Raw genomic sequence first — 10,499 nt, 5'->3', positions numbered from 1 at the left:
AAAGCCTCATCTTTCTCCCACGGAGCGGCTGGTAGTTTCGAACCGCTGACCTTAAGGTTCTCAGCCCGATTCGTAACCACTACGCTACCAGAGCTCCTTCTAGTAAGTAATAAAAATAATAATGGCTAAAATGTATTGTGTATTTTATGTGTTAGGCATTGTTCTAAATCCCTCTCATGTTAATCTTCCTCACAATCCCATATGCTAATTACAGGAGTTAAATTTAATAAGGAACACTAATGCATAGTGGATGTCAGAAGAGACTCTGAAACTTGCTCTTCAACATAGGAAAGCTAAATTGAAGATATGAGAAAGTAAAACAGCTGAACAGCACATTTAAAAGGAGAGCTCTAGAAAACAAAGTAAAGTCCTATAATGAAATGGGCAAAGTATTATAATGAAACATGTAAAAAGAAAAAGAAAAGAATACCTCAGCATTTATCAGGCTGAAAAAAATTAAGAAAAACTTTAAGCCTCAATTTGTAATATTGAAGATTCCATAGGCAAAATATTGAATGATACAGAAAGCATCAAAAGAAGATGAAAGGAATACACCGAGTCACTTTACCAAAAAGAAATAGATGTTCAACCATTTCAAGAAGTAAGATACAATCAAAATGCTAATGAAGGAAGAAGTCCCAATGGCACTGAAAGCAAGACATTGGCTTACAAAGAAAACTCCAGGAATTGACTGAATACAAATGGAAAATTTTCAGTAAATTGATGCAGAACTTAAGACGCTCATACCTGTATGCCAAGAAATTTAGAAGAGAAGACAGCTACCTGGTTAACCAGTTGGAAGAGATCCGTTATCTGTGCCCATTCTAAAGAGAGCTGACCCAACAGAATGCTGAAATTATCAAACAATATCATTACAATAACATGCAAATAAAACTTTGATGACGATAACGCAAAAAAAGTTGCAACAGTACTTTGACAGCTGCCAGAAATGCAAGTTGGATTCAAAAAAGGACATGGAAAGAGGGATACCATTGCTATGTCAGATGAATCTTGGCTGAAAGCAGAGAATACCAGAAAGATGTTTACCTGTGCTTTATTGATTACGCAAAGACTTTCGATTGTGTGGATTATAACAAGCTATGGACAATTTTGCAGAGAATGAGTATTCCAGAACACTTAATTATGCTCATGAGGAACCTGTACATAGACCCAGAAGCAGTTGTTTGAACAGGACAAAGGAACATTGAACGGTTTAAAATTAGGAAAGGTGTGCGCCAGGGTTGTATTCTCTTTCACCATATTTATTCAATCTGTATGCTGAGCAAATAATCTGAGAAACTGAATTATATGAAGAAAAATGTGGTATCAGGATTGAAGGAAGACTCATTAACAACCTGCAATATGCAGATGATGCAACCTTGCTTCCTGAAAGTGAAAAGGACTTAAAATACTTCTGATAAAGATCAAAGACCACAGTCTTTTGGGTTGCACCTCAATGTAAAGAAAACAAAAATCCTCACCAATAAATAACATCCATATAAATTGATGTGGAGCCACACGATAAGCACTTGACCTCAAAGTCGGTTTGAACAGCAAGGTAGGAGGTTCAGACCCACCAGCCACTCCTATACAGGGTCGCTATGAGTCAGAACTGACTCAACAGCACTTAACAACAACAACAAAAGGAGAAAAGATTGAAGTTGTCAAAGACCATTTTGTTGGATCCACAATGAACACCCAGGGTGTCAGCAATCAAGAAATTAAATGATGTATTGCATTAGGCCAATCTGCTGCAAAAAAAAACGTCTTTAAAGTGTTAAAGAGCAAAGATACCCGTTTGAGGACTAAGGTACACATGACTGAAGCCGTAATGTTTCCAATCACCTGATACGCATGTGAAAGTTGGACAGTGAATAAGGAAGACTATAGAAGAGTCGATGCCTCTGAATTATGGTGCTGGAAAAGAATATTAAAAGCACCGTGGACTGACAGAAGACCAAACAAATTTGTCTATGAAGAAGTATAGTATCCTTAAAAACCAGGATAGCAAGATTTCATTACTTATACTTTGGACATGTTATCAGGAAGAACCATTCCCTGAAGGACATCGTGCTTGGTAAAGTGAAAGGTCAAAGAAAAAGAGGAAGACCCCCAACAAGATGGGTTGACACAGTAGCAGCAGTAATGGATTCAAGCGTAACAACATATATGAAGATGGTGCATGACTGGGCAGTGTTTTGTTCCATTGTGCATAGGGTTGCTAAGAGTCAGAACCATCTCAATGACACCCTACAACAACAACATACCTAGTAGCAGTTTGATTCGACAGGAGTTCTATTGAAGACAATTATGACCCTAAAGGTAAATTTACAATAAAACTAATGAAACTTAAACTTCTAGCCCCTCATTTGCACAGGTCTGAAAACTAGCTTTATACTTGTAATTTTATGGGTTTGTTTTTTTTTTATTAAGCAGAGTCATTAAAATTATATAAGTTTTATTGTTATTAGCTGCTGTTGAGTCAGCTCCCACTCATGAGGCCCCCATAAGCAATGGAATGAAAATGCTACCAGTACCCTCCTCATGAACAGTTGTGGGTTGGACTATTGTGATCCATAGGGTTTTCATTGGCTGATACTGGGAAGCAGATCATCATGCCTGTCTAGTTTATCTTAGTCTGGAAGCTCCGCTGAAACCTGTTCAGCATGCGAGCTTGATGGATGGGCACGTATATTGGTTGGGAACATAACCAGGTCTTCTGCATTGTTGTAGTTGTTGTTAAGTGCCATTGAGCCGAAGGTGAGATTCTACCACCGAGCCTATCACTACACTATTTAAGCTGTAAGACCCATAAAACTTTGAATCACTCCTGAGACATTTTCTTTAAAATGCTGATGCAAAATAATAATGTAAAGAAATGCATAATTAATAAAATAGAAATTTCTTATCATAGAAAATTATATCCCTACAATTTGAAATATGTGAATCACTTCTATTTGCTACCTTTTAAAAGACTAGCTGAATTATATCTGTACAGGGTTGACCATGATAGCAAGGAAGTTGGCAAGATTTAGCATAAAGAGTTGGTTAAAGGTGACAGAAAAATTATTATAAAAATGCTAATGCCTATTACTATGTGGAAGAGAATTTAGACTGTGTTTGGGACACAACTTTGCATGGTACTAACATTTCAATGGAATGAAGTAGATTCTGTAAGGACTCAGCAGGAACCGGGGTAGAAAAATCAATTTCCAGGTGCAATAGAGAAGTGAAAAACACATATGGGACTTGGTACATAGAGATGTTAACAAACAACAGGTGGTAATCCAGGTATGCATGGAAGTTTAACCAGGAGGGAAGGAGGGTTTGAGCAGACAAACAGGACAAAGTCCTGAAACAAGTGATATCTGCAGGTATGGGCCAACTAGAATAGAACAATAGCAGCATGGGGCAGGACTATCATATTGCTACTCAAGAGAAGACCATTAATCTTCAGGAAACAGAAGGATAAGAACAAAGGTGGGTCTTCCAACTAGATAGACTAAAAGAACAAGCAAAACACCGAGACAGAGGATGCTTAGATATCAGACCTGAGAGTCACCATATCCAAACTTTACAGCACAGCTTCAATAAAGGGCACCACCTGCAATCAAAGACCATCTGGTACTTTGGGCAAACAATTTATCCAGAGCATTCTTAGTGCCCTTACTTACCAACAAACTCACATATGCATGACCTTTAAGAAAGCTTGATTTTATTACACTGATGATTCATTATTTTATTTTTTGTATTTTCTGGGTGCCAGCCTAAACCAGATCAAATTATTAGAGTGGCTCTTGGTTGAGAACTAGGCTTACGTCACATAATCTATAAGCAAAAAGAGCTAACAGTGAACTTTCGTACTTTGTCTGATATTTTGTTTTGTTTTAATCAGTATATAAACTTCATTGAATCCCATTTTATATCAGTTAATTTTAGTTAATTTTAGGCAGTAACACAGAACAAGTTTATAAGATTTTATGTTATACTTTGATTCTTAGTAATAGGTAAAGAAAGCTTATAAGACCTTAAGTGCATGCCTGGCAAAGGGCTAGAGAGAGCAGGAAGGAATACTCTAGGCTCATTCACATACATAAACCAAGAGTGTAAAACAAATGGAGACTGGGAAATGCCTTATGGACATAGATCCCCATTTTTCAGGGACTAGGCATGATTGCAATAGAACCCAATACTTTAATAGAGATGGATTAGCGTGTGACCTCTCTGAAAGGCTTGTGATCAGTAGACCTGCAGTTGCTGGTTTTTCTTCTAGACATTGACTATAGAGAGGGCTTGGCCAGGTAAAAGAGAAAGACTGAGCTACTAGTGCTTATTTAGTTAAATGTGGGAGTCAGGATGACAAATGGCCTTGAAGCAGCATCACTGGACTTTGTTGAGCCGACAGAATGACTCCATAATACTGCAGACAACTTCTGACATGGCACTGTGAGAAGACCTACCTGTGCAGCAAAATTTGTAGTGGTCTCAGCAAGTAGTGGTAGAAACCCGTAACAGCTAGAATAATAGCACCAGCAAAGACTGTTGAATAAAAGCACCAGGAAAAAAATTATAAGAGTAATCCTTAAGATTACATAAAGAGTTCTGGTGGCAATGTAGGATAAGCACTGGACTGCTAACTGGAAAGCTGGCAGTTCAAACCCTCCAGAAGGAGAAAGATGAGGCTTTCTGCTCAGTAAATATATCCAGCCTCAGAAATTCTATTTACGGTTACTATGCATCTGAATTAACTTGATGGCAGTGGGGTGGGGTGGGGTGGGATTATATGGAGTTTACTTGGATGATTTACACACCCCAGGCAGGTCTGACCAGTTTGTAAAATAGTCCTGGGAAATGGGGTGGGGGTGGGAGGCACCTGTGAATTGGATTGAAATTGGAATGTTGTTGTTTCTCAGAAAATGAATTCCTCCACTTGCAAATGATCATGGTAGTGGGTAGCACTGAAGCTTATTCAAAACAGATGTGTGACAATGGACTAGTATGCTCCCTTGAAAAATAACAAGGACGCTGCAAGCCACCGCTTAACATGGATGAACCTTGAGGACATTATGTTGAGTGAAATCAGTCAATCATAAAAGGAGAAATACTGCATAGGACCACTACTGTAAAAGACTAAGAAAAAGAACCCATACTAAATGGGGGTGGGGGGAATTCTTTGTTGATTGCTGGGAAGGTGGGGGTGGGTGAGGGAAGGGAAGGGAAGGTGGAGCACAGGGCAGGGATTAGACACAGGATAGTTTGAGTGCTGGGGAGGGGGACAATATACAAGAAGGGAGAGGGGAATGGAAGAACAAAGCAGATGAGAGAACAATTAGGCAGGTTTGCATGGACTAAGTGGGACAGAGGTAAAGAATGATGTATGCACAACCTTGGAACAACAGGGCTCTGGCATACAGAGATTGAGACATGGTTGGAATGGGGGAAAGGGGAGAATGATGTTAAGATGCTTGGCTGTCTTTTGAATCTTGGTTTTCCTTGCATTGTATTATAAAATAGACACTGGAGGGGGAGAGAAAGGAATAGCCGGAAACATCACCAAAGAAAGCTTGTAAGTCCATCTTCTGCCTATAATTGATTGGAATACCTAAAATGGGGCTACAACGTGCCCAGTGAAGGAGGCTTCCTGCAGAGCCTCTGCAATACATAAGACTATAGGTAGAAGCCTGAACCACATCCAGATCTCCAGAGATGGGAAATTTCCGCTTGAAAGGACAAGCAGACCAGCCTGGAGTGGCTAGAAGAACAGAAGATACTACTTGAAAGAAAGACCTACAGGAAAAATACAAAACAATAGAGGCAGATGGACTATTACTACAAGAACAAACAAGTTGCTTCCCCAGGAGACGTCAAGGCAAGTGGTCAGGTCCCCTCAGTGCAAACCCCCTTCCAAGACTAAGACTCAATGGGAATACACGCTCTGATTGGTGACCACGCTGGTCACCGATAAGGGGAAGTGAGGGAAAAACAGCAATGAAGGGGCGAGGTAAGCCCTACAATGTTCAATTGACTCCTATGAACCAGCGTGGAGACCTGGTTGGCCAGCAGTGTGGCAAGACCTGGGGACTCTTGGGCCCAGAGTCAGTGACATAGCCACAGAGGACTAGCGTGGACTAGAGTGAAGCATCCAGTGGATAAGAAGAAAGGGCATATGCAGAAGAACACCCACACTTGCAGATAATACCCACTTGATCTGGCTTCAATGACTGGATGATCAGAGCTCAACCACAAGAAGACAGAAGAGGAAAAAAAGAGTAATCTGATACAATTTGATGAACTTGACCTACAACTATGAATGTGTGGCCTAGGGTTGGTAGTACCAAAGTAATGCCCTATAGTTTGGTTTTGTTTGGTTCTCCTAGGCACAGAAATGTGTTCTGCTTATTGGGAAACACTTAGAATGACAGCAATTTTCTGGTGATGCATATGCTGTTATTGCCTATAACTCTATCTTCCCTAGAGGAATTTCCTCCTAGAGAGTGGAATCACTGATGAGAAAACATACCCAGAAAATGGTGATAGCGGACTACTAGGCTATATAAGGAGCTCTGGTAGCGTAGCTGTTGAGTTCGGCTACTAACCTCAAGGTCAGCAGTTTGAACCTACCAGCCATTCCATGGGAGAAAGATGAGGTTTTCTGCTCCTGTAAAGATCTGCAGCCTCGTAAACCCTATGCCGGGTCTCTATGAGTTCGAATCCAACTCCACGGCACACCACCACCATGTGTGCCATTGTACTATAGTTACAAGCAGAATGACCCATACAGACCATCAGTAAATATTTGTGGAGACTATTGAAAGAGTGAACCTAACTGAAAACAGATAAACTGTACTGGACTGCAAAGTCAGTCTGAACCACACGACTGGTGGTTCAAGCTTACCAGCTGCTCCTCAGAAACCCTACACAGGGTCACTGTGGGTTGGAACCAATTCAACGTCACTTAACAACAACACAGAGCTAATTTCTCTTTATAACAGTTCAACAGTTCTAGTGTTCAGAGGAAAAATTCTAAGACATAATGCTTAAAAATAATGGATATAATATTTTTTTAAATATTTCTTATATGGCTGAGTCTCGTGGTGAAAGGGAAAAAACTATAAAACTATGAGAAAGAATCTATGAGACAGACCAAACTCCAAATGCTTAAGTGTTTCACTTCCCTAACTGGAGGAAAGGACCAAAGATTCTTCACACTTAACTGTCTGATGACAAAGGGACAATCATTTACATAAGTCTAAATGTTATGACTTTGTTTTTCTTGAATAATAAATACATAAAAGGAAAGGACAAAATTATGATCAGAGCCCATGAAATAATGAAGTTGCATGGGAAAATAATAAAGTGGAATGCGGAAATCATCTAACAGTATCATTAATACCACATACAACTAAAATTTAGCTGAAGACAACTCAGCAGAGAACTGCCAGAAGTTCAAGCTGAATTCAGAAGAGTGTATGACACTAGGGATATCACTGGTAACTTCAGATGGATTTTAGCTGCAAGTAGAGAATACCAGAAAGATGTTTACTTGTGCTTTATTGACTATGCAAGTGCATTTGAATGAATAAGTCACAACAAACTTTGTATAACATTGAGTTATACACTTTATTGTGCTCAGGAGGAACCTGTACATAGACCAAGAGACAGTTATTCAAAAAATTAATAGATATTGAATGATTTAAAATCAGGGAAGGTGTGCACCAGGATTGTATCCTTCTATCATACTTGTTCAATCTGTATGCTGAGCAAATAATATAGGAAGCTGAATTATATGAAGAATAATATGGCATCAGGATTGGAGGAAGACTCATTAACCTGTAATATGCAGGTGATACAACCTTACTTGCTGAAAGTGAAGAGGACTTAAAACATTTGCTAATGAAGATCAAAGAGCACAGAGCCTTTGGTATGGATTCCATCTCAATGTAAAGAAAACAAAAATCCTCACCACTGAACCAATAAATAACCTCATGATAAATGGAGAAAAGATTGAAGCTGTAAAAAGCTTCATTTTACTTGGATCCACAATCAACACTCATGAAAGCAAACACCAGATTGCATTAGGCAAATCTGCTGCACAAGACTTCTTTAAAGCGTTTAAGAACAAAGATATCAGTTTGAGGGCTAAGATGTGCCTGGCGCAAACCATGGTATTTTCAATAGTCTTATTGAAAGTTGGATAATGAACAAGAAGGATTATGAAAGAATCAATGTATTTGAATTATGGTGTTGAAGAAGAACATTAAAGAACCATAGACTGCCAGAAGAACCAATAATTCTGTCTTGGAAGACGTTCAACCCCAAAGTTGTCTTTAGAATCCAGAATGGCAAAACTTCATCTCTCACACTATGGACACTATTATCAAGTCCCTAGAGAAGGACAATATGCTTGGTAAAATGGAGGTTTAGCAAAAAATAAGATCCCCAAAGAGATGGCAGCAACATACACTGGCAGCAACAATGGACTCTAACGTAACAATTGTGAAGATGAGGTAGGACTGAGCAGTGTTTCGTTCTATTGTGCATAAAGTTGCTGAGTTGGAAACAACTCCATGACACCTAACTCCAACACCAACACCTACTTACATTTCAGTTTCTGGAAGGAATCACACTGGCTTTTGAGCCTGTGTATGCTAATCTTTTCCAGGAATACCAACATCCCTCTAATTATTTGCTTGACTAACTCTTGCTGGTTATTCAAGATTTCCCAGGCATCCATTTCTTCAGGAAGCCCTCCCTAACCCACTGTATTAGTTTTCTATAAATACTGTAACAAATTACCACAAACTTTATGGTTTAAAGCAATACCCATCTATTTTTCCACTGTTCTGGTGGTCAGAAGTCTAAAATCAAGGTATCAGCTGGACTGTGTTGCTTCTGAGAGAATCCACTGTGTTACTTCAAGGAAAAAGATAGTTCCTTGCCTTTATCAATTTCTGAAGGATATCTGAATTCCTTAGGTCATGGTCCCTTCCTCACATCATTCTAACCTTTTACTTCCATTATATCTCCAACTAGTGACTGTGATTCGCCTGCCTTTCTTGCAGAAGCACCTGTTGACTTCACTGCAATCACTTTAATTTAGCTCTGGTAGCGTAGTGGTTATGAATCGGGCTGCGAACCACAAGTTTAGCAGTTCAAACCTACCAGCTGTTCCATGGGAGAAAGATGAGGCTTTCTGCTCCCGTAAAGATTTACAGCCTTGGAAACCTGTGGGTCGCTATGACTTGGAACCGACTCCACGGCACATAACAACAACAACAACAACAACGTAAAGTCAGAACTGACTCCATGGCACATAACCACAACCACTATAAAGTCGCTGTGAGTCAGAACCTACTCGACGACACTTAGCAACAATCAAATAAAGTCTCTGGTGTGGCGCTGTAGGTTAAGCACTGACTGCTAATTACAAGGTTGCTAGTTCAAACCCAACTTAGAAACCCTGTTCAGGGTCACTATGAGTCAGAATTGGCTCAATGGCACTTAACAACAACATAGAGTCCCATTCACAGGTTTGAGATATTAATGCATGGAGAGTTATGGAGGGTCAATATCAAGCTGACCACACCACTTTTTCTAGTCAAGATTTTGCATGTAAGAAAACAAACTCTACGAGCATGAGTGGTTGTAGGATTGGTCAGCTGTTCAAACCCATCAGCTGCTTTCAGAAACCCTATACCGGGTCCCTATAAGTTGGAACCTACTCAACAGCACACAAGAATGACAAAATTATATTAGAAAAAAAGAGGATAACTGCAGGATAATGCGCTGGATCACAAGGTCAGTCTGAACAGCAAGGTAGGCAGTTCAAACACAGCAGCCACTTCCTACAGGGTTGTTATAGGTTAGAACCCACTTGATGTGTGTCCTGGTGTGGCGCTGTGGGCTAATGCGTTAGACTGCAAAGTCGGTTGAACCACAAGGTTGGCAGTTCAAGCTCACCAGCCGCTCCTTGGAAATCCTATACAGGGTCACTATGGGTTGGAACCGACTCCATGGCACTTAACAACAACAACAACAATGTTGTAAAGCTGAACACAGTTCCTGGACTGACGTCCTGAACTTTAAGGGTTCACTTCATGTTGCCTGTCATCTTTGCTTCTCTGCAAGTGCCTACTCCATTGTTTCCTTTCTCTATGCACCAGGATCCTCTGCTGACTTGCCTTGCAAAAGCCCAATATGGACTCCTTTGGTCCCTCTGTCTGCATCATAACATTTCAGCTGTCTGTCAGTGCAAACTTCTCAAGTGAGAGAAAACCTAATTAGTCACAGCTGAGTCAAAGGGTTGGCCAGATTTCTGTGAGGCATCCCTCTTTGATCAAATCAGTATGACTACTGTGGCAAGACCTTGTCCGAAAATATGTGGTTCTGTTCCTTCTAGTGGCACTGAAGGGTGTAGATTTGCTAAAGTGAACTGTGGGAAGTATAAACCAAGATGGTCAGAATGAGTGCAGCCCCCAATTAGACATTAGTGCCTTTTC

This window comes from Chrysochloris asiatica, unplaced genomic scaffold, assembly GCF_000296735.1.
Source record: "Chrysochloris asiatica unplaced genomic scaffold, ChrAsi1.0 scaffold00013, whole genome shotgun sequence".
Classification (NCBI taxonomy): Eukaryota; Metazoa; Chordata; class Mammalia; order Afrosoricida; family Chrysochloridae; genus Chrysochloris; species Chrysochloris asiatica.
This window is presented reverse-complemented; position numbering follows the sequence as displayed.